The 26,437-nt window shown below is 40.7% G+C and overlaps 1 protein-coding gene and 1 long non-coding RNA gene across 2 annotated transcripts in view; one reads left to right on the top strand and one right to left on the bottom strand.

The window, feature by feature from the left end:
* LTBP1 (latent transforming growth factor beta binding protein 1) overlaps positions 1-26,437 on the bottom strand; it is a 1,223,697-nt gene that overhangs the window by 921,517 nt on the left and 275,743 nt on the right. The gene's annotated exons all lie outside the window — the stretch shown is intronic.
* Positions 17,816-25,899, top strand: LOC144763291 (uncharacterized). The gene is made up of 3 exons (XR_013596205.1): positions 17,816-17,939; positions 24,871-24,946; positions 25,852-25,899. It is a non-coding gene; the product is annotated as an uncharacterized LOC144763291 (long non-coding RNA).

The raw sequence follows: 26,437 nt of genomic DNA, 5'->3' as shown, positions 1-26,437 counted from the left end.
CCGCTCTCGCCTCCCAGCTGCCCCTCCCTCCCACTTGGCCTCTTATGGAGGTCGCCGCGTGGCAGTGAGTGTGACCTGACCTCGGGTCGCTCCCCACGCCGCATGGCTCCACCTGGGTGCCCGTGTCTCCCTCCAGCTGCTGCCAAGGGTTCGCCGCCCCTGGTGACTGTCTGAACTGCTAACCTTTCTTCTTCCTCCCATACTTGTCTTTTGTAAATTGCCTTTTGTAAAATTGCCTTTGTATTTCACATTTTGTCTCCCAGCCTAGGCGCTCCTTTTTGCGCCACTGCCCTCTGTGCCCCCCCGCCCCCGCTTCCCGCCGCTGCTGCCCTGCGGCCCCACCCCCTTTTGCTTTCTGTGTCCGTCCCCTCGCCCATTGGCCACCCCGCTCCCGCCTCCCAGCTGCCCCTCCCTTCCACTTCGCCTCTTATGGAGATCGCCGCGCCGAAGGCGCGCCAAAGGCAAACCCGTCTGCGCCCGTCCACGCCTGGACCGCACTCAGTGCCTGGACCCCTGGACCCCGCACCCCCTGCAACGCCGGACTGCACTACGACTCCAGCACCCTCCATGCACTCAATACCGGACGAGACCACCCCTGCTACCGGGCCACCCCGAAGCGCACCTAAGGGCCCTTCGCTTGCCGGAACTGCTGATTCACCAGCATCCAGCCCTCCAAACCACCAGCCAGAGAACCCAACCACCTCCGCTGCATCATCCTCAACACCCGCTCCGCTCACAAGCACGCCATCGAGCTCTGGGACCTTCTAGACTCCACCGCTCCCGACATCGCCATCCTGACGGAGACCTGGCTGAACGCCACCTCAGCACCAGACATCGCCATAGCCATCCCACAGGGCTACAAGATCTCCCGCAGAGACCGCACCAACGAAGTTGGAGGGGGAATCGCCATCATCCACAAGGACACCCTCAGAGTCTCGACCAACACCGACGACACCCTCACCACCACCGAGCACATGCACTTCCAGATCCACACCGACCCCAACACCACCCTCAGAGGAACACTTGTCTACAGACCACCCGGACCGCGACCACAGTTCTGCGACACCATCGCCGATCTCGTCAGCACCCACGCCCTCGCCTCCACGCACTACATCCTCCTCGGGGATCTGAACTTCCACCTCGAGAACAACAACGACGCCAGCTCCACCGCCCTGATCGCCAACCTCGCCAACCTCAGACTCAAACAGCTTGTGACGACACACACCCACGCCGCTGGACACACGCTGGACCCCATCTTCTCCACAAGCCCCCACGTCTCCTTAAACCACACCACCGAACCCCACTGGACCGACCACATATGCGTCCACTTCACCTTCAGGAAACCCACCACACACCACCGCACCCAACAGCTACCACGCCGCTGCTGGGGCAAGGTCACCAAGGACCAACTGACTACCACCCTCGCCCTGAGACCACCCGCCGAACCCACCGACCCAGACACCGCCACGACCAACCTCAAACAGTGGATCAATGACTGCGCCAACACCCTCGCCCCTCTCAAGACCTCCACAACCAACCACACCAATAAGAAAGCTGCCTGGTTCACCGAAGACCTCCGGAACCCCAAGCGCCCCTGTCGGAAGCTAGAGAAGAAATGGCTCCACAACCGAACACCAGACAGCCACACAGCCCACAAAAGCGCCACCCGCAGACACCACCAACTCATCAGGCCCGCCAAGAGGACCGCTTAGACAACAACGCACACAACACCAAAGAGCTCTTCAGCATCGTGAAATAACTCTCCAAACCCAGCTCCAACACCAACGACATTCCCCCATCACAAGACCTGTGCGACTCCCTGGCCACCTTCTTTCACCGCAAGATCGCCGACATCCACGACAGCTACAACTCAGACACCCCCGCACCCACCACCGAGTCCACCACCCCTGCAATCACCACCCGCACCAGCCGCCTGACCGCCTGGTCCCACGTCAGCGACAAAGACACCATCAAAACCATGAACTCCATCCACTCCGGATCCCCATCCGACCCCTGCCCTCACCACGTCTTCAACAAAGCCAGCACAACCATCGCACCCCACCTCCGGGAAACAATCAACAGTTCCTTCGAGACAGCAACCTTCCCGCAAAGCTGGAAGCACGCCGAGATCAACGCCCTTCTGAAGAAGCCCAAGGCGCACCCCAAAGACCTCAAGAACTTCCGGCCCATCTCCCTGCTCCCGTTCCCGGCAAAAGTGACAGAGAAGATTGTCAACAAACAGCTAACCCGCTACCTCGAAGACAACAACATCCTGGACCCTTCCCAATCCGGTTTTCGCAGCAACCACAGCACCGAGACCGCCCTCATCGCTGCCACTGACGACATCAGGATCCTGATGGACAAAGGAGAAACAGCCGCCATCATCCTCCTGGACCTATCAGCAGCCTTTGACACAGTCTGCCACCGAACCTTGTCAGCACGCCTCCATGACGCCGGAATTCAAGAGAAGGCCCTGGCCTGGACCACATCCTTCCTCTCTGGTAGAACCCAGAGCGTCCGCCTCCCACCCTTCCGCTCAAAAACCACCAAGATCATCTGCGGCGTCCCACAGGGATCCTCCCTCAGCCCAACGCTGTTCAATATCTACATGGCAGCGCTCGCCCACGTCGCACGACAACATACCCTCAACATCATCTCCTACGCCGATGACACCCAGCTGATCATATCCCTCACCAAAGACACCCCACACCACAAAAGCCAACCTCCACAGAGGAATGAAGGCCGTAGCCGACTGGATGAAGGACAGCAGACTGGAACTGAACTCAGACAAGACGGAGGTCCTCATACTCGGACCCACCCCATCAGCCTGGGACGACTCTTGGTGGCCCACCTCGCTGGGCACAGCCCCGGAACCCACAGACCACGCACGCAACCTGGGGCTCGACTCCACCCTCTCCATGACCAGGCAAGTCAACGCCGTCTCCGCGTCCTGCTTCAACACCCTCCGAATGCTCCGCAGGATCTTCAAATGGATCCCCCCCAACACGAAAAAAAACGTCACCCAGGCCCTCATCACCAGCAGACTCGACTACGGGAACACCGTCTACTCAGGAACAACAACCAAGCTCTTGAGACGTCTACAACTAATCCAGAACGCCTCAGCACGACTGATCCTCGACGTCCCCCGACGCAGCCACATCACACCCTACCTGAGAGGCCTGCACTGGCTCCCCGTCAACAAGAGGATAACCTTCAAACTCCTCATCCACGCACACAAGGCACTACACAAAACCGGACCTACATACCTCAACAACCGACTCAGCTTCCACACCCCCACCCGAAGCCTCCGATCAGCCAACCTCGCCCTCGCCACAGTTCCTCGTATCCGGAAAGCAACCGCCGGCGGCAGTTCCTTCTCCTACCTCGCTGCCAAGACCTGGAACACTCTCCCTACCAGCCTACGACAAACTCAGGACCTGCTGGCCTTCAGAAGACTTCTCAAGTCCTGGCTCTTCGATCAGTAGCAGCCCCCCCCGCGCCTTGAGACCCTCACAGGTATGTAGCGCGCTTTAGAAATGCAGTGATTGATTGATTGATTGACCCAACTCAATGGTACTCATTTTATCGACCTCAGATGGATGAAAGGCTGAGTGGACCCATCGGGATTTGAACCTGTGAAATGAGGTCAAACACAGACCCCTGCAGTGGATGCATTAGTCCACTGAGCCACCAGACCTGGCTAAACTGAGTGCAGGAAGCTTGTCTTTTCATTTCCACTACTAGTAGGGAGCTGCCTTTGTGCTGCTGTCTTCCCTGGGGTCCAGCCCAGCAATGGTAGAGAATTACATAGTGATTGCACCCCCTAACCATACGCCCTTCTGCCACCTCTCCCCATCCATTAAAGCAGAGCAGATGAAGAAATGTAAAACTTCATTCTCAGGGAATACTTACTAATAAAAAAGAACTTGGCACAGAAGCTGAAAATATGAAAAGACATCTTTATTAAATTTAATAAGTGAGGCCACGTCACACAGAAGCCGTAGCAACTGAATGAGGTAGTCTGAGGAATACAGAGGACAGAGGCCTTTTATATGTTTTAGGGTTACATGACTCAGCACAAAAGTAAGGGGCAGTCCTAGCTTTGGCAAGCATGCAAAAAATCCAACATTCCTACTTACACAAGCTGAACAAACCCATAATAAAAGACAACAACCCATATCGTAAACAGGTCATAAAGAGAAGGAACAGAAACAGATAAGAAGCAAGATAGAAGGGTGTGTGCATGTACCATAAACTCAGCAATGTCCTGCTCTTTGATCTCTATCTTGATCAGCTAAAGGGCAAAAACTGGTTTGGCAAGGTCAGCTTCAGGCAACAGGGTCAGTTCACTCAGGTCATCTAAGAGTCAGCTAAAGTCATCGGCCTCTGTGAGGGCAACCACAAAATGGCTGCCATGCACAAAATGGAACCCAAAGGTTCAGAACGAAATCTTCAAATACACAGTGAATCCATCGGTGTAAAATGACGAAAACGCTCATGCTTGCTGAGCTCACTGTTTACGGTTCGCTGTTACCAAAATCGTAACAGAACCACGACCTTTATGATCCAGGTTCAGAATTCACGGAACCTCAGACCCTCCTTTTGCCCTTACATAGGCAATAACCTAAACTCACGTCAATCTGAATCCAGGTCTATATTCATCAGATCATCAAGATGTTGCTGGAGCATAATCCTATTACTTAGCAACTCTCTTCGGGACAGGTCTCCTTACACACGTAGTAGCACAAAGGCCGCATATGGCAGGACAAAATAGGGAATACCTCTATCTGTAGTATGTGGCATAAGACCACACACCCAACAATTAGTGATGTTCACTACTAACTAGTGTTGATGCAGAAGCGGTACAAAGGAATAATTAATAAACTCTGACCTCCTAACCAGTTCATGTTCAGGTAAAGTATGGAAAGAATGCAAAGAAGTAGGAAGAGACATAGGTTGGGAGGTGGGTACAGATGTCAATTGGGTAGCAAAAACAATCCTACCCATAAAAGACAATGTCATGTTTAAAAACACTAGAAAAAACTTTGTTAAGAACATATAGACAACAGGAGAAAGTAGTGACCACTATTACAAACAAAATCATAATTTTTCACAACCCTAAGCAAAAAGTAAATCCTAAAATCATCTAGTAACATTTTTAGGGCTCCTATGCATTTCAGTAATTTATCATATGTTCAGGTGAAACAGTGGTGGTCCTTATTAATGCTCTCAGATGAAAAGGAATACTCTTCCACAGAGAATGGACTTTATTCTGCTTTTACTAAACAGAATACTACTTTAAAACAATGCCAGCAAAACAGCAAAAATTAGTCTCCTAACACCTATTATATGCAATCGCACGGAAACCACTTGTGAAACCAACTATGCCCAGAGTCCGTTCAAAAAGCCTCTCTGGCAGGCTTCTATTGTCCATCAAATCTTCTTTTGTTGTTTTCTTCCGCATTGGCCTCTTCATTCAAGCCTTTCATGTAAATGGTGCTTCTCAGTATCCGTTGGAGTGCCCTCCTAGCAAACACTCAATGCTCACTTAAAAGTCTCAATGTCTCAATGCAGTGCACCAGTGTCTCTCCTCTGCGGCAGACACTACAGATAGCATGATCTTCATTGATCATGGGCACAAATCATCTCGTGCAGACCCGGGACCATTCTCAGACTCCAACACTCATCATTCAGTGTCAGAGGACGCTCAGGCTGCTCTTTCATGGGCACCAGAATGGAATGCCTTTTGCCAATCTTGGATCCTCCGGTGCACTGCACTTCCGTTGAAGCAAAGGAAAAAGGGGGGTGCGTGGCCAAAACTCAGGCCAAGGGGCTCAAGGGACTGCACACTGTCAGAGGTTAACCAACACATGACAGGCACTCTTTTGCACTGAAATTCTGGTTCTGTGGTAAAACCAGCTCCTCCTTCTTTTCTGATGTTGAACGCCTTCTTATGAAGCAAGTGCGATGCTTTAAACAGTTCATTGTATAACAAGGGGACTGCAAACAGGTGGCCTGCAATCTTCAAAGGAGTGGCCACACGCCATGGGACAATTCTGCGTTGAAATACACTGTCATTCTCAAAGGCAATACAAAAACAAAGGCAGTAGGCAAAACAGTGCCTCTAGGCTCTTCAATTGGGTTTCCGTGTGAGAGCATATCCTTCACCATCTAAGGGTAGATAGCGACATGGGAATTCTATCTGAATGGATGTCCTCGCACATAGTGGCATCGTCTAATGGGGCAAACACATTTTATCTCAATGATTACATATAGGTGTTCCTAAATTCCTCATCTAGAACATCTCAAAAGAAAAATCGCATAATGCAGATTATCAGGGAAAACAGTCTGGTTATGCAAAAGGGAATTATACATAAGATGGGGGTCCATGGTACATTACTGCAATCTGAAAGTGTGAACCTGAACAATACACTAATAATAATAAAAGCTGACTGGTGAAAGGAATACGTAAAAGAGAAATGGAACTAGGACACAGCTAAAATCCCCAATAACTAGGCACGATGCGCTTGGGTGATAGTCAGGCATGTGACACAATACCAAGAGTATGGGTGATACACAAAACAAATCACAATAGTTTACAAATTTAACTCTACCGCTAGCCGCTACACCATATACGGTAATCTCAGCTAATGTTCCAGTTCCTTCTCGAGGGAAAAATGAAACCTGGTTTCCTTTATGGTACAAAGCCATATACTACTTAGGAAGCAGAATAAAACTGACTAATGTAATATAGAAATTAGGTCACCATGTACAAGAGTCACTAATCTATAATTTATCCTTACGTCCAATCAGGATACATAATTTTAGGGCTGCCTGTTCCTTACAGGAAAGGGGGCAGTAATGTGACTGTAGGTGAAACCTTGTTTCCTGTATATCTTTTTTATTTTCCTTCAAATACCATTAAAGCCAAATTTGACATACACTGATGAAGTGTTGTCTGTCTTTCTGTGAAATTTAGTGTCAAAGCAAATCTACCCAACTGTTTGCAGGATACACATCGTCATGTATATCCCTTCACAACACAGGTAAACTTGTAATAGTATCATAAGCAGCAACATAAAACATAAAACATGCAAAAAACACACAAAACGGACATGTCAAGCCATCAGATATACTCGCTGTAAAACAATAGCATATATAAATGAGCGGTGACGCATAATACCGTGTCAGGTTTAAAATCCTTACCCTCCTTTTTGACAGTAGATCACCAATTAGTGGATATCTGCTGTCAAATACAACTTTCAGACACACAGAACCAGCAAGAACAATTCATGATAGAACCAAATACACAAATATGAAAAACGCATGGACATTTCTTTCCAAAGGAGTTACGCAAAAAACACATCTCATTTCAACCAACCAAACTCACGTGTCTTGTCAGCCTGAAAATCCCCCAGAGCAATCCATGGATGATCTGTGAGCAGAAGCAAGCAAAAAAAATACACAACACACAAAAGAGAGACATTTCTCTTAACAAACAGACATCAATTATAACTTTTAATCAGAAGACAAAACATAATACATATGAACAGACACAAAAATAAATTTCCATTACTTAACTGTTACCATCTTGTCGGTCACCTTGCAACATGAAGCCCTTTTAACTTTCCAAAAGTACAATTCTTTCACTGACACTCCATGTTAGCCTTGCCCCACAATTCGTTCTCACTTGGGCATGTAGCCTTCAACATTTGAATAAAGAGCTTCCTCTTATTTTCTGTCTAAAACTTAATGCAATGCCTCATTTTCTGTCAAATAAAAGCAACGAGCGGACATCATTTCTTTAGAGCAGAAATACAAATGTATCATTTCTGCAGAGCATTTAGCATGTGTTGGGACTTTCAAAGAAACCTTTTTCATATTTTTCCCTTTGGAATTAAGTTCTTTAATTTTGTGGAGAAACCAGAAACCCTTTCTTTTAGAGGCCTGTTTAGCAAGGTCATTCTGCATTTCACAGAGACCATACCCTAATTTAAAAGGTCGCAAATGTCAACATGACAGCCTCCTTCCATTGTTTACAGGGAAACCAAAGATAGCATCTCAGCGCGACTTGAGCCAGCTGCAGCTTCTTCTAGCCCCCACTCTCTGCTCATTCTGAGGCTGACAAAGGCAAAAGGCCTACTACATTTACTGTGAATGATTCACAAAACCTAATAACACACATACCAGTTTTTAGAACAAATACTTGTTGCAATGGTACTCATTTCAGCAACTTTAATTGGATCTCACTGGGCCATTTAAAAGTAAACCCAAATGGGGACAACCTGCAAACTTGTATTATACCTAAATGTATGTTTAAAGCTATTAAAAATGGCAAGAATGCTGTTTTAAATGGTCTATTTTACCCAAATTCGACTTTGATATTAGGGGCACTTAAAAATAAATATCCTATAATTATGTTACATATTAATCATCCTCAGAATGTTCTTTACAAATTATAGAGATTTTTAATCAGACGTATCCCATGTAAATCTTTAGAAAAATGAGTTTTTTACGCCTGCGCTAAGTGAAATTCTATATGCTAATGTTCTCATTATGCGGTATAGCACAACTTAAATTAAATTTTAATGCTAGGATGTCATAGTATGAGCATTAAGCTTCATGAGTAGTAAAAAACGAATTTTGTAGCACTTAATTTTAATAATTATTTTTCATAATTTAATAATTATTTTTAATAAACCCAATTATTTTTGATAATTCCACATATAAGAGCAAGCTGCATCACTTGCCTATCATTTTAGACGCATTCATTTATAAGCCCAAGCACAGACGCCTAACTTGAAACATGACAAAATGTTTGCGCCAATTTTTTCTTTCTAAAAAGGACAATTTTATTTAGCAACAGACCCAAGAATATGCTTACAAAATGTTGCTTAATAGACTGAAAACATAAAAAAAAACACAAACACACATTTGAGCTCATTTCAGACATAAACAGAAAGGGGTCAAAACACTCAGGACACACAATACAGCGCGCTTTAGCCATGCATCTCGTGAATAGCGCCATCGCTATGTACTTACAGAAGTTGTACTAATGGGAAACCTACATAGACATTTTAAACACACATTTAACCCACAAATCAATACTCAGGACAGAAACCAAGGACAGCCCACAGACTGTACTTAAACCAAACCATTTGTAAATACTAGTTGTAAGTCATATTTACAAGAAACGCTTCTCAATTGTGTTTCAAAAGACTGCAAAAACGGCCCAACAGACTGTTGTATGTCCAAGAAGCGAAAATACACTCAATTCACTAGCTTTGGCTAGCAGAACACCACACAAAATCGTTCTGCATATCTTTGTTCATAAAACTGCGCAGAACAAAGGATCCTTGTTTTGTATTATGTCATATTTTAATTCCCTGGGAATACAAAATCGCCAAGGAAGAAATATGTTTTTAAATCTAAACCTATTTAGATATTCCCTTTAGGGGAAGCCGCTAATCCAAACGTATACAAAGTTGGCCAACACAAAGCTCCAAATTTGCTAAGATCAGGCATCTTATAGCTCACTAATCTAGCTTCAAACTTCAAGGGGCTATCTCTATCGATACACTCGTAAATATACAAGACCCTCGGTTTTTGAAAATTGCAATCTTCAAATAAAACTAAGGACCAAACAAACTAAGAACCAAACTAAGGACCAAGCAAAACTAAGAACCAATCAAAACCAAAGAACCAAAGAACAAAGGACTGGGAGCGACCCACTTATACTTAACTCTTACTTTTACTAATCAAAAGGTTATCCAAATTCTAACTGTCACGTTCTACATGACCTAACGGTCTTTTTAGAATACTCACGCCAAAAAGGTTCTCAGTCAGGAGTGACATCATGTGGAGGATCAAAATCAGGAAGATCTGAAATATACTGGGCTGCAGAATCAAAGAATCTCCAGAATCCTGTGCACAGAGTACCTTCTTAGTAGAATCCTGTTCTGTCCTCCTCAGTAGATATCAATCTCCTGACAAGATCACTCCCACAGAAAGCCACTCTCTGATGAGCCCCGCGTTGACTGCGCCATTTGAAGAAATGTAAAACTTAATTCTCAGGGAATACTTACTAATAAAAAAGAACTTGGCACAGAAGCTAAAAATATGAAAAGACATCTTTATTAAATTTAATAAGTAAGGCCACGTCACACAGAAGCCGTAGAAACTGAATGAGGTAGTCTGAGGAATACAGAGGACAGAGGCCTTTTATATGTTTTAGGGTTACATGACTCAGCACAAAAGTAAGGGGCAGTCCTAGCTTTTGCAAGCATGCAAAAAATCCAACATTCCTTCTTACACAAACTGAACAAACCCATAATAAAAGACCACAACCCATATCGTAAACAGGTCATAAAGAGAAGGAACAGAAACAGATGAGAAGCAAGATAGAAGGGTGTGTGCATGTACCATAAACTCAGCAATGTCCTGCTCTTTGATCTCTATCTTGATCAGCTAAAGGGCAAAAACTGGTTTGGCAAGGTCAGCTTCAGGCAACAGGGTCAGTTCACTCAGGTCATCTAAGAATCAGCTAAAGTCATCGGCCTATGTGAGGGCAACCACAAAATGGCTGCCATGCACAAAATGGAACCCAAAGGTTCAGAACGAGATCTTCAAATACACAGTGAATCCATCGGTGTAACATGACGAAAACACTCATGCTTGCTGAGCTCACCGTTTACGGTTCGCTGTTACCAAAATCATAACAGAACCACGATCTTTATGATCCAGGTTCAGAATTCACGGAACCTCACAGAGACTTTAGGAAAGCTGCCGCATCATGTGGCAAAGGCTTAGATCTTGCCAAGATGGCCCTACTGGTACCTACAAGCAGCCCTTCTCTGGGAAAGGACAGAACACAAACCCATTGTACGTGTATGTTTTATTGCTCAAACACCACAATGGCCCTGGCGCGTTTCGGCCTGACATGGCCTTGATCACATGACATGTTACAGAAGCCCAGATACTACATTTAAAGTGCAAGTTGCCATACACGTAATAACCAATGCATAGACATGGAAAAAAAACATATACTGATCTTTTTTCGCCAGTTTATGTGCAAAAATCGCCTTTCAATTTCTGCAAAGACTGCCATAAATATTTGTAATATAAATAAGATTTATATTGTTATATAAATATATATATATATATATTACCTACTGGCGGTCGCCAGTAGGTATATATAGTTAGGATTTTTTCTCTATGGGTTTTTTGAAAATTCTATGTCTAATAACTTTGGCGTTTGTGGACGGAATTGGCTGAAATTTTCTGGAAAATGGAACATTTTGTTTCTGAGCAGCCACTGGAAATTTGGGGGGAGTTGGTCCAGGGGGGGCCGAGAAAAAAGGGGGGTCCCAAAACGTGTTTTTAACATTGAGTTTTCCATAGGGCGGTTAGCCTCACTTTTAGCCCGAACGGCTGAATGGATTTGCACGAAACTTGGCAAAATTGTAGGGACTGGTAGCCCGATGTGCCTTTTCTAGGTCTCAATATATGTGCTTCAGTGGATTTTGAGAAATTAACGTTCAAAAAAAGATATATATCTGTAAGCGCGGACCAGGCAGCGCCCCGGTACGCGTACTTGACGCGTAACGGAACTTCGCGTAGCGAAGTTGATTGGCTCTCCGGTGTCTGTCAACATTCTAAACAGTCCGGAGCGGCCGCCATCTTGTCTCTCGGTAGGATCGAGAGACAAGAGGAGGTCAAAAGCGAAGGGGCAAATGACCTTAAGGGGGCATAGTAGATACTCCCTGACCCCCTAGGTTTGATGTGGAGGCTTTAAAGGGGCCCCGCTAAGCAAAAAAAAAAAAAATTTTTTTTTGTTTTTTTTCGTGGTTAGCGCCCGGTACGCGAACCGGGAAGCGTACTGGGGAGCGTATCACAATAAAAAATGAATGATAGACTTTTCAAATGCTGTATGTTAATTGATTGTTGGTTTTGTTGATTATTTTTTTTTTTTTTTAAACTTTTTTTATTGTGTTTCATAATTTATTAAACTTTCTAACATTTCATTGTCAGAAATTTCATAATCATGGAATATAGATTGTAGTCTCTGAGGTTGTAAAATGTCCTCATTTGCAAGGAGGTTATCTACTGCTTGCACACATTGCAGTAGTTCTTGGTCCCATGTTTCATCCATAAATTCAATCTCATTTGGATCAATGATTTCTGTGTTGGACTCTGGAAGGACAATTTCAAATGAAATGTTTTGTTCACTTTCCATTTTTCCTGAAATTTGCATAAAAAAAATATATATTAGTAGAGGTAGGGCACTGTTGGGATTAATTTTAGATAGGCAGTTTTTATCAGAGAATTTATCTTTGGGCAGTGTATAGTATCAGAGTGGAAGTAGGAATATAAAAAAGTGTATCTAAATTTATAAGTACTACAGAGGGATAGTATATAACTAACAGAAAAAGTTTGCCATATTAACTTAAAGTGCACAATATACTTCAGTTTTAAAAATAACAACTTACCTTTAAAAAGAAGTTGAAGTTATTAATGAAAATCCAAATGAAATGTACACCAGGAAGTAGTAGTCAAAATGGCTGTGTTTCCTTCTCTTCCTTTATATATATTCGGGTACATAACCAATCAAATATCATGTAAAAAAAGTAGAAAATGAAAGTAACATTTTAATTGGTTGTCAATTCCAACACTTCAGATGTGTTTTGTGAAGTAATTTACCTCACGGTATTTAGAGAGGACTACAGGCTAAATGGCTAAATGGAATTCCAATCAAATTTGTGAAAATGGTAGGGATTGGTATGTAGTATGAGCTATTCTATATTTGGTGAAATTGTCTCCAGTGGCTTTTCTGTGAACTACTTTCCCACCTTTTTTGATGGTGTGCTTCCCAGGAAGCGACCCGGTACGCGAACCGTTGAGCGCCTCGGTTCGCGGACCTTAAGCGTTCCGGGAGTCCACCATTTTGTGTTTCGGTCGAATTATGATACAAGATGGAGGGCAAATAATGTTCAGAATGGGTAGAAGGGGGCACGGTAGACTTATCTTGACCCCCTAGGTTTTGTGAGGGTGGCTGAGGAGGCCCATATGTGCGGAAAAAAAACCATTTTTTTTAAAAATTTCGCGAGGTTAGCTCCCGGTACGCGTACCGGGTAGCGCACCAGGGAGCGTATTTTGTTGAAAATTAGTGAAAATAGTTAGAGTAAAAAAATAATTGTGAGTGATTAGATGTAGGGTAGCTCTGAGAAGAGCTTTTGGGTTTATGGTATATTTAGGTACTTATAAGTAGGTACCAATGCACATTCTTAAATTCAGAGTGAAAACTCTGTTGCCCTCATCTGAGAAGTGAACTCCATCTCCTCTGTAGATATCTTGCATGTAGTAACGCAAGTTATTGTTGTACAGGGAGCCCATTCCATGGTCTCTCATGTAAGCTGAAACAGATTTGTTTACATGCTTCCTCGACTTCTCAATTTGTGGACAAAATTGGTTTGACCACCTCCATTTCTGTCTTTGGCATATATTTGAATATACCAAGGCAGTCTGAGGAAAAAGTGCCATTAATTGCTCAAAGGTGTCCTTTAAAAGCATTTCCAGACCTACACCAGTCAAAGTGCCCAAGTCATTACCTCCACAGTGCACAATTAACAGGTCAGGTTTTGGCAAATGCATAAAGGTTTTCACCAATGGTATCAATTGGTGACATTTTAATCCTCTCTGGCCAAACCACTTAATTTCCACATCTTGTAAATTGAGGTTAGGTAAATTTCTGCTTTCAACGTACCTTTGAGCCCAGTGAATATAACTATGACCAACAATCCAGACAGAAAACATGGTGAGAGAAGGTTCTCCTGCAGTCAGATGAAGTGTGGCAATGAAATGGCAGTTGAAAAAATGTGAGTTTGAAATGAAAAAAACTGTGGAGTTTCTGTGTTCATGAAGTAGTAACAGTGATTGGTGGATTTTGATTGATGAAAACAGAAAGTTAGGGTGTAGAGATGTGTTCTTTGAAAGATGTATTTTGAGTGGTCAATAAAAAATCATTAAATGAAAGAAAGCACTGGATATGCAGGTGCACTGAGAGTTCAGAGTTCAATTGCAACATTGTTGTGTGAATTTGCAAACACCAGAGTTTCTCCAAGAGGTGGTTGCTATGGAAAATAGGCAGAAAGGGCAGAGGGGGAAGGGTTTTCATTTGAAAAAAAGTGAGGGAAGAGTTTTGATTGGGTGACATGAGAAATATGTGTGAAGAATTACACCATTTCTGTGCTTTTGATAGCTGCAGACTCTGGAGTGCATACCTTTTGCTCTGCTGAAGACAAATTGGTGTGTTTCTGAGACTGTTTTCAAACTCAAAGTATTTGCTAAGGTGAGAAAATATTTCTTTACTTTAGATAGAGAATAGTGTGCTTTAAGGAGAAAATTATGATTTATGTGGCGCAATTTGCTAGTAAATATGCTCTCACATGTGCATGGAAATTTTTGATTTTGAATGTTTCTGTTATATAGCCATGTTAAAAGTGACTCAACCATGCTGGAAAGTCAATCAAAAAATGATTTCATGTATTTTAATGACATTTTAAGTCATTTTCTGATGTGCAGTGTTTAGAAATTATGATTTGAAAATCGTTTTTGTGGAAAAGGAATTGTTTTTAAAATCATGACAAGGAAATAATGGTGTATGGTTATTTATAAGGCAATTGACTGTCCTTGATGTTATTTTTCTCATTTTAGTGTAAGACCTTTCTCTGTGGCGCAAATTGCTTGTAAATATGCTCTTACATGTGCATGAAAATTTTAATTATCAATGTTTGTGTTACATAGCCATGATAAAAGTGAACCAACCATGCAGGAAAGCCAATAAAAAAACGCTTTCATGTGTTTCAATGACATTTTAAGTCATTTTCTCATGTGCAGTTTTTTGAAATTATGATCTGAAAATCGTTTTTGGGAAAAAGGAATTGTTTTTAAATTCAAGAGAAGGACATAATGGTGTATGGTTCTTTATAAGGCAATTGACTGTCCCTGATGTTATTTTTCCCATTTTAATGTCAGACCTTTCTTTGTGGCGCAAATTGCTTGTAAATATGCTCCCACCTGTACATTGAAAATTTTGATTTTGAATGTTTATGTTACATAGCCATGTTTAAAGTGACCCTACCATGCAGGAAAGCCAATCAAAATACGCTTTTATGTGTCTTAAGGACAATTTAAGTAATTTTCCCATGTGTAGTGTTTTGAAGTTATGATTTGAAAATCGTTTTTGAGGTAAAGGAATGTTGTTAAAATTTATGTTCGCCATATGCCCCCAAATTTCTTTCTCAGGGTTGCAGCAGGGTGCTCTTGAGACACCCCTGCACTTTTGGAATAAATTCCTAATTTGTGATGAGCAAATTGTTAATCGCAAATTGCACCTTCATTTATATGAGCCTCCTAGCCCATGGAAATGAATGGGTAATTTGCAATTAGCAATTTTCTCATCGCAAATTTGGAATGGTAAAGAATCGCTATTTATTCCTTAAAATTCGCTTTTTTGGAAATGCAAAATAGTTATATGATACATATGGCGGTTGATGTCTAACAAGATAAGAAGCTTATGGATACATTTATGATGACTGGTGCAATGAAGTAGAAATCACTTACTTCATTGGTAGGCCTTTACAATAAATTATCTCCTCTGTATTCTTCATCAAGCATAACTTTAATCTGCAATCCTGAGTAGGCCTCACCTTAAACAAACCTCTGGATAGGCCACATCTTATTGTCATCCTGATTTAATCATTTATAATTCTAGGGACAGATTTATGATAGGTGTATACCTCTTTTGTGCCACTTAGAAAACATTGTCCATGGGGAAATGAATTAAAATGTCATTAAGACACATGAATGTGTTTTTTTTAAACGTTTGCAATTTTTTTGGGTCACTTTCAACATGGCTATGTGTCTGAAACAGTCAAAATCTAAATTTGCAATGCACTGGTGGGAGCATATTTACAAGGAATGTGCTTCATGGGGAAAGGTCTTATAATGTAATATGGGAAAAATGACATTAGAGATACTGAAATGCCTTATAGAGAAGCATACACCATTATGTCCTTGTCATAAATTTGCAAACCATTACTTTTCCCCAAAAACGATTTTCAAATTATATTTAGAAAACAGTGCACATGTGGAAATTACTTAAAATGTCAATAATTCAAAAATTGTGATTCCTTAAATGCAATGTATAAAAAAAAAATATGTAAAAAATGATATTAAGGATTTGGAAACTACCACCAACTTGTAGTTTGTGGTAATTTGCGAATTCTTTTCAAAAAGAATTTTTTTTTTAAAAAAAAAAAGGTCCCATATGACGCCCATACATGCCATTAGGGCATGTAGGTGTGCCATGTGCTCCCAAATTTCTTTTTCAGGGGTGCAGCAGGTTGTTCTTGAGATACCCCTGCACGCTTGAAAAAAATCCTATTTTGTGATGAGCTAATTGCTAATCACAACTTGCAACATTAATTCCTATGAGCCTCCTAGCCTATGGAAATGAATGGGTAATTTGCAATTAGCAATTTGCTCATTGCAAATTAGGAATAGTAAAGAATCGCTATTTATTCCTTAAAATTTGCTATTTATAATATGTAAAATATTTTGATGATACATATGGCAGTTCATCTGTAACAAGATAAGAAGCTTAGGGATAGATTTATGATGAGTGGCGCATCCCCAGGGATGTGACAGTCATCCTGCGCCACTGTTCCGCCACCCATGGTGTGCTGCATTTACAATGCGGCGCAGCATGGGGCAAAAAAGGCACAGATGTGTGACGCATCTGTGCTGTAAAGGTGGCGCATTGCTGGAGTTGTATCGTAAGTGCGATGCAGCTCCAGCAAGGATCAGGGGTGCCCCATCTATACAATGCTGCGTCAAGACCTATGCCAGCTTCAAGCAGGTGCAGGGTTTTGAAGCAGCTTTCTCCTATCTGATTGTAAATGCGGCACACCATGGGTGGTAAAGCAGTGGTGCACATTAACTGGTGCATGCCTGGGGATGTGCCATTTAATATAAATCTGCACTTTAACATTTGAGTATGTGCAGGGGACACAGAGTCGTTGAGGCTTATCCAAGGTTAAGAACAGATGAGTCCTGTCCAGTGAAAAATTAGACATAGGCTTCACCTGCTCAGCATCGCTGGACATGGCTAAATAATAGCTGCAAAATGTTACTCTTGTTAAATAATTTTACTATTATAATCTGTGAGATTTGTCTCTTACTCTGCAACATCTCATTGTTGTTGTCTTTCTTTAAAGATAAAGACAACCTCAACATGAGCGACAATCTGCAATCAGTTGATTTTGACCTCATCATTGAACTTGTAATTGAAACATCAGTGGATGTTGATCCATTGGATGATTTAAATCCTGAGGATGAAGAAGAGCGTGATGAGGATGCAGATTTGTCCGAATTATATGATATAGGATGGGAAGATGACCTGCTTGAGCCTTTGGAATTATAAACATTTATTTTTAAAATTTATAATGAATAAAAAGTAAAAAGGTAAACCGTTTAATTTAAAAATAAAGACACCTTCAAAAACAGGTTATGTGTAGTGTCTTCAATAAAATATTAAAATATGCTCATAAAATTAGATCAGATTCACATATAAAATAGCATAGGTAACATAAATATAAATCTCATTTCTTTTCTGCTACTTCTGTATTGTAAATTTGCAAGGACTAAAAAATCTTCTATTTAAAATGTCAAGTAGTGTGTTATGTTTTTGATCACTATTACTGATTTACTGTTTGATAATATTTTTTTATTAACATTTTTATTATATTTTTCCTCAGATTCAACTATGCCTACAAAAATAAGAGAGATGAAGGCTGCAAAACGTCAAAGACAGCAGGAGAAAAAAAAAATGCAGCAGTCCTCTAACAAAAAGATTTCTCAAGCGATGAAGAAAGCACCGGGTAAGAGCTCTAAATATTTCATAAAAAATATTTCAAATAAAAAAAATATTAGTACAGAAAATGTTTCAATCCATAACAACACAAGTAAATCAAATGGAAAGAAAAGGACAAATGAAAATGTTACTGCTAGAGCAAGAGATAAATCTGTGCATGATAGTAGAAGGAAACAACAGTTTACGGAGATTCGTAAACGAATGTTCCGTAACAGGATAATTGGCAATTTGTTAAAAAATATTAAGAAAGGTCAACAGAAATTAGTTTTTTATAGGAGAAAAAAAAAAGTTGAGAAAGTTATTGATCAGGCTTTTGAAATTAAACGTAAGTTATTTATTTTGATAATCAATAGAATTAGGAAGCTAAACAAGGCAATTTTTGATTTCAAAAGAAATAGTAGATGGAAGAGAATAGTTAATCGTAGTAATTTTTGTGAAGTTTTTTCTGGAGAATGGATACATAGTTCAAGCTGTGAGGCATTTTTTAATGAAGAGAGTTATTTCCAGGATAATGATTTGGTGCATGCAGTTGACATCAGTGGTCGTGCTTATGAAGTGAAAGATGGTTGTCCAGTTGAAAAAGAAAAACTTGTGACAACAGAGGCAGAAGAGTTGTTAGGTAATGAGGTTTTAGGAAGACGTGCTAAGGGTCCTGTGTACACCTGGAAGTGTAGTAGTATTTGCAGTGTGCGACAGGATTCTATCAATTTGCTTTGTGATTTTGTACGGTCATTTAACAAGAAAAGTTTGAAGCAGAAAATGAGGTTGTTGCAAGAATTAGATCCTTGCAGAGTGAGAGAAGTGACAGGTTTGCATGGTCATTCACTGGCTTGTCTTTCCAGGAGAGTATGCCAGAGTGTTTTTCATCATTTCAGGATGCTAGCAGTGCATCATAACAAAGTGAGGAAGTTAGTTAGACTGTTGTATTATGCTAAGAGTCCAGCAATTATGCTGAAACAATTATGTGCTGCTCTTCTGCATGGTTCTGAAATAGATGTGAGGAATATATGTGAAGAAATTGAGTTTTGTTACTTTGGAAGTAAAGAGGAGAATGTTGAAATTGAGCAAGAAATAGAGGGTCATTTGGAAGATACTGTACATGTTTCCAGTACAGATAATTTCCAGAGGGAAATTGCGACGTTTGACATGAAATCAAGTGAGAGGCCTAATTTCACTTGTGTGTGTTGTCGACGCACTTATTATAAGAATCAGACTAAGTTAGTGGATTTATATGCAAAAAGTGAAAGGGAAAATAATAGTGAATGGAAGGATTTTGCAACATACTTGATGGTAGAAAATTGTTTTGATTTGGGATTGGATCAACGTGTGTGTACTTATTGTTGTAACAAATTAAAACAAAACCAGATGCCTGCTAGAGCAGTTCATAATAATCTGGAATTGGTTGAGATTCCTTCTGAATTGAAGGACTTAAATACTTATGAATCTATTTTGATTCAAAGTATCCATCCCTTTCAGGCTATTGTAAGAATGGAGCCAAAGACAGGGAAATTGCCTCCATCAGATTTACAGAGAGGATTAAAGGGAAGAGTTGTTTATTTGCCTCTAGATTTGAAGAAAAACATTAACACAATTGGAGTAGAAAAAGTGGAAGAGGAACCTCTGGTTATCTTAGTTAATGGGGTTCCGACAAAGAATAAGAAAATATGGCAAGATTTAGTAGATGTTAGGAAAGTTAAAAAGGCAACATTGTATTTGAAAAAAAATAATAAATACTATAAGAATGTATATGTTGAAGAAGAGGAAGTAAGTGAGGAAGAGGATAGCGATTTGTGTGCTGGTCAAATTGAGAAAGTAGAACTCTCTACTAGTGAGGAAATATATGAACATTATAGTGTTCATCCTTTGCATTCAAAGGAAGTCATGGGGAATGCTATTGAGTTGTTTCAAATGAAACAAGCCAAAGGGAGTCCCATTAGTGTTTGGGAGCAAAGTTTGGAAGCTCGGTGTTTCCCACAGCTTTTTCCAACAGGTCAGGGAGGAAGATATGATGAGCGACCTCATCAAATTCCTGCTTCTGAATACCGGACTTTGCGATTGTATGCAGGAGATGCTAGGTTTCGACAATGCATTCCATATTTGTTTCATCTCCTGTTTGAAAGCGATCTGTCTGGACTGTCATATGCAGTGAACCACATCTTGAAAAGTGGTATACACATGCAAAACATCTCGGCAAGTGATTTTATGGATAAAGTGAATGTCCAAGATAGTATTTTGGATTCTCACCTGATTAATCTCATGGCGTGTCAGCGTGGTACTAATGAGTACTGGTACCGTCGTCATGGTGATTTAAAATGTATGCTGAGGAACTTAGGTACTCCCACATGGTTCCTCACTCTGAGCTGTGCCGAGTATGGCTGGGAAGACTTACTTGAATTTCTACGAGAGGCAAATGCTAACGTAGAAAACATCGAATTCAAGACACCCGGAGAACTGTGCTCTTTGGATCCAGTCAATGTATGTAGGTACTTCAATCATAGATTTGAAGCTATGATGTCTTTCATCATGAATAAGAAGAATCCACCTCTTGGAGAGGTGTTGGATTTCTTCTGGAGAAAGGAGTACCAAGCAAGAGGTGCTCCTCATATACATATGTTGCTGTGGATCAAGGATGCACCTAAATTTGGAACGGATCCAGATGACTCAGTGATGAGTTTCATCCAACAGTATTCTACGTGTGCTGTTCCAAACGCAAAGGAGAAGAAAAGCCTAAGAGAAAAAGTTCTGCGTTTCCAAAGCCATCGATGTGGAAAGTACTGCCGTCGTAAATTCCGAAACAAGGACAAGTTCTACACTAAATGTCGTTTCGGCTATCCACGACCGGTGATTTCTAAAGGAAGAGTAAACAGTTTGATGTCTTCGCTGCGACACAATGTCATGAAGAAATCACCTAAAAACACTTACAATTTGAAGAGGAACGAAGAGTCCAAGTACATCAACGACTACAACCCGGTGATTTTGTCCATGTGGAATGCTAACATGGATATACAGTTTGTGGCTGATAACTGTATGGCTGTGGCTCGGTATGTGACGTCTTACATCACCAAAAAAGAGAAGACAGAATTGAAGGATATGTGGGAGGACATTTCCCATGAAAAGAGCCTCAGCAAGAAGTTGTACAGTTTCAGTCTGAAGATGTTGTCGCATCGAGAAATCGGAGCGTACGAATGTTCTGACCGGTTGTCTTCAGCAAGTCTCTATGCCAAGTCCAGGAGTATCGTTTGGGCGAGTCTTGGTCTTGCTGCAACGCGTAATCGAGTTCTCAAACCTGTGCGGGAAATTGAGTATTTGGCGGAAAAGGAGCCAAACAGTACCGACATTTTGAAGACCAACATGTTGGATACATATTATCCAAATCGAAGCAGTCACCTCGAGAATGTTTGTCTGTATGAGGTTCTGCAAAATTACATGTTCAAGAGGAACATCAAAGAAGATACTGAGAAAGGAGTGTATGCTGTAATAGGAAGTGAGGGATGTCTGGTGAAGCAAAGAAAATGCCACTTGATAAACCATCGAAAATTGAGTGGCGAATCTCCTGAAAAAAAGGAGTTTTTCTATTTAGCACTTTTGCAACTTTTCAAGCCTTGGCGTGCAGAAGAGGAACTGCTTGGAGATTTCCTCTGTTATGAAGACTCTTTCAATGCCGCCAAGGAGACCATAGAATGTCCTGCTTTTCCCAAATATGTAGAAATGTTGAATGCGGAAATTGAGCAGGAAGCAACAATTGCAGCCGAGATTGCCAGAGACAGTTCTCAGGACACTCAGAGTTCTGCTTCATTGAGTCAGGATCCACTAGGAGGACCTCTTATTGAAAATGAAGCTGCCACTGCTATGAATGAGGTGGAAAGAGCCATGGCACATGCTCAAGAGGATGTGGTTAACTTAGAAGAGTTGGAAAGGCAACTCAACGTTGAGCAGAGGAAAATATATGACGAAGTTACCATGCAAATTGATCATGGATTAAGTCATGATAAGAAAGAGTGCTCATGTACGTCGTTGAAGCCTGTCCGACTGTACGTGAGTGGAGAAGCGGGAACTGGAAAAAGTTTCCTCATTAAAGCAATTTCATGCTATTTGCAGGAAAGGACAGAGTCATCGCTGTCTTGTGTTGTCACTGCTCCAACTGGACTGGCAGCACATAATATTAAAGGGATTACTTTACATCGTTTACTGATGCTGCCAGTGGAGCATGACAACAAATTAGAATATCACAAGCTATCTGGAGATGCTTGTTTTGAAGTTTCAAGAATCTTGAGGAAAATGAAACTTCTTATCATTGACGAAGTAAGCATGGTTTCCAATGTCATGCTTGCCTTTGTGCATTTGAGGATGCAAGAAGTTCTCAAAACAGAGTATGATGTGTTATTTGGTGGCAAACACATCATTGTTTTCGGAGATCTTCTGCAGCTGACACCAGTGAAAGGGCAACCTGTGTTCAAAATGCTCACGCATGAAGATACCAGGAAGTGCCTAGGCAGCATTGGCAACGTCAATATATGGTTAAACTTCAATTATGCTGAACTGCATGAAAATATGCGTCAGGCAAAGGATGAAGTTTACAAGACTATTCTACAAGATGTTAGAATTGGAAAAGTGACCGAGCATGGAAAAGAAGCTTTACATGCACGATTACTGTCAAATTTATATCCAGAACAAGATGTTGTGCCTGAGAATATTTTTCAGAAAATTACTGATAAGAAATCTGGAATATGTTTGATGCCAACTCTTGCAGAATGTGCCAAATTTAACAACAAAATGTTGCATTTAGAAAAGCAAGAGATTGTGAAAGTGGAAGCTATTGATAGAGTACAGCATATGGGATCAACAATTATTTTGTCTGAGAATCTGAAATCAAAATTGGATTCATTAGAGAAGACTATATCTAAAACTGCAGGTTTTGAAAAGACTCTGAATGTGTGCTTGAACTGCCGTATAATTTTAAGAAGGAATTTACATGTTGAAAGAGGTCTGGTAAATGGATCAATGGGTAATGTTGTTGATTTTGTGAAATACAGAAATAGAGATGGAATTGAATTTTTAAAAATTAAATTTGATGGCATTGAGGAAGTACAGCTAATTGCTCGTTGTTCTGCTAGATTTTTGCTTGTAAAAGACTTATATGTTCGCCGTAAGCAGTTCCCTGTTTGCTTGGCATATGCGGTGACAATTCATAAATCGCAAGGTTTAAGTGTAGACACTGCATTGGTGAATATTGGCAGTTCTGTGTTCAAGGAGGGTATGGCATATGTGGCATTGTCACGAGTTAGAACTTTATCGGGATTGTACTTGATTGAGTGTGATGTCAGAAACATTTGTGCAGATCTAGATTGTGTTAAGGAATACAATAGGTTAAGAAGAGAGTATGCGCCACATTTGCCTCAGTTTCCTTTGTTTGAGAAACGTCTGGTAGGCCGGAAACGAAGAAATGAGAACAATACTGGGGAGGTTGTAGCAAAAAGACAAAAAGTGAATGAACCTAAAATTACAAGCAGAAACAAAGAGGATTCTGTTGAAGATGTTGTTGGTTTTCAGTTTGAAAACAGTTCTGGTGTCAACTGCTATGCTAATGTAGTAATGAATGTTTTGTTTTCTCTAAAAAATGTAAAAGAAGAGATTGTGGTCAATTCTGATCAAAGATTTTGCAGTTTGTTGAATTCTGTGTTAGAGAAATGTAGCACAGATAGAACAAAAATAGAAAGTGTGTCTGAAATTCGAAACCTGTTAGACAGATGTTCAGGGCAAACACAATTCTCTCAAAATATTCAGCAAGATTGTCAGGAGTTTTTAATGTATATGCTTGATGTATTACATGCTGAAGGTGTAGATGTAGATCAGCTGTTTGGGCTTTCTTATCAATGGCAGCATGACTGCGAGAACTGTATGGTATCAAGTACTACTAGTGTAGACTCAGAAAGATTTATATATTTAACTTTGCCAGACAGTAAATCAGTCTCCTTTAATAAGCTAGTAAAAGCTGCTAATCACAGCATGGAGTGTAGCCAATGTAAATCTGAAATGATGTCCACATTATTTATACGAAAATATGGCCAGTACGTCATTTTAATGTTCCAACGATGTAGGCCTGATGGAACAAAATTGACAACTTTAATAAAAAAATTTGTAGCTTCGCAGTTGTCAATATCAGGAAGGACTTTTGTAACTACAGCAATTATATATCATGACGGCCCTTCAATATCATCAGGACATTACACAGCTTATTTAAAGTCTAGAAATGGCTGGTCATTCTGCAATGATTCTGTTTTAATTTTCAAAAAAAAATTGCCGTATGACCTTAAAAACTCTTACCTGGTGTTTTTAAAACCAAAATTTTAGGAAAATAATCTCGGGATATGATCTGTGGAATTTCAAGAAGTTCTAATGGCTCCTACACAATTTGGCCTTGAGGATAAGTGTAGTTCAGAGACATAACTTCTAATCAAAGGATTGGACATTATGGAGATGTATGTGCACTTTAAATGAGTTCAGAAAAATTGTTTCTTTTCATAAGCTAATTGAAGCAGCCAATCAAAACATGGAGTAGAGGGAATGTAAGTCTGCAATGCTGTCTACTGTTTTACATTGCTTTGTGATTAAAAGTGATGTAGAGAATTAAATAATTGTAGTACTCATAGAGGTAGTGTAAGTCTGCTTCATATTAAGCAGTATCAGTGTCATAGGAAATGTAGAACATGACTGACCAAGAAGGGGAAGATATTATTATTCCAGGATTGTGAAAATGATCTTCAACATTTTAATTCTGAAAGTTGCGGAAATGCCAAATGATGGGATTGGCTTACAAGAAATCCAAGAGTTATAAATATCTCTGACTAGATTTGGCCTTGTGGAAAATAGTGGTAGAGAGCAAGAAGTCATTTATTGCATGTAACGTGTTTTTAAAAACGATGGAGGTTTTCTTTCAGAAAGTGGCGGGCTGAAAGTAATAACAGCACAAAAGAGTGTAAGCTGTTTATAGGACATCCTTGGACGTCATGGAAAGTAAGTTAACTTTAAGGAGTTCTGAATTTTATTTTCTGATGTTGTATGGGTTTTTTAAACACAATCATTTTGATTGTGTTTTTTTTTCCCCGCTGTTACATGATGAATACCTTCAAGTCACTGTTTTTAGTGAATTTTGATACATTCTGAGAACAGCAAAAATAAACCATTTAACATGTATAATTAATTCTGTACTGTTTGCATTTATGATGTATATGTAGAACTGTGTAGGAGGCATGGAGAAGGTGAGTTTTCTGTAAGTGTTAAATTTATTGTATGCAGTGCTGCACTTCTACGTAATCTTTCATATGCTGGACTACATCTGCACAATGAGATACCTAAGCAAAGGAAACACAAGTGATGTGATTGTGAAATGAGCAAAATAAATTGCACATATTTCAATTACATCACTTGAGTTTCCTATCATTACGAATCACATTGTGCAGATCAAGTTTAGGTCTGTCCAGGGAAACATAGGAGGTTTCTACTTTGTTGAAGAGTGCAGTGGACATGACTCACTTCATTAGTAGACTTTCACAGATATTATCTCCTCTGTACACTTCAACAAGTGTAAATCTCATCTTGAACTCTGAGTAGGCCTCACCTCAAACAAATCTCTGGATAGGAGACATGTTATTGGCATACTGAAGCGACACTTTTCTGAAACAAGAGCAATGCAAAAGATGCACCATGTTTTAAGATAGTCCTCACTTCATCTGCATCAAGATACTGTTAGTTTAAAATGTATATCTTTAGCATTGTGTAGAGGACCTGGAGAAGCAGAAGCTTCTGTCAGTGTCAAAGTTGTTGAAAAACTATTTGTCCTTCAATATTTTCCCTTGTCTTTTGTAATTTTTAAATACATATTTTAATTTTTTTTTAAATGTTGGTTCTCTCTTTCACAGATTGAAAGTATAGAAATAAAATGTGATTAATTTAACAGCAATTACAAGGTAAATAGTTGTACTCTTTTCGTTACATTTCTATCACATTCACCTACTATTAGATCCACTGCTTCACTTCTTTAATCCTCAGTTTCCTGCCTTTGCTACTTTCCTCATTCCTTTCTCTATTACCTATTTACTCAACTCCTTCCACTCTTTTTCTCAGTCCCTCTGTTCTCATAGTTCCTCAGTCTTGTTCACTCACTCCATCTCTATTACTCTTAGTGTCTGTGAATTACTTTCCCAACTTTTTTTTTTTGGGGACCGCTTCCTGGGAAGTTGCCCGGTTCGCAAACCAGCAGCGTTATGGCAGTCCACCATTTTGTGTTTCGTTCGAATCAAGATACAAGATGGAGGGCAAATAATGTTCAGAATAGGTAGAAGGGGGCACGGTAGATGTATCTTGACCCCCTTGGTTTTCTGAGGGTGGCTCAGGAGGACCATAGTTCTTCACTCTTGTTCACTCTCTCTGTTTCTATTAATGTCACTGTTTATGACTGATCAAAAAAATGTTTTTTAAAAAAGAACAGTAACTATAAGGGAAGGA

Source organism: Lissotriton helveticus, chromosome 6, assembly GCF_964261635.1.
Source record: "Lissotriton helveticus chromosome 6, aLisHel1.1, whole genome shotgun sequence".
Lineage (NCBI taxonomy): Eukaryota > Metazoa > Chordata > Amphibia > Caudata > Salamandridae > Lissotriton > Lissotriton helveticus.
The sequence above is the reverse complement of the archived record's forward strand: the minus strand, read 5'-3'. Positions and strand labels throughout refer to the sequence as shown.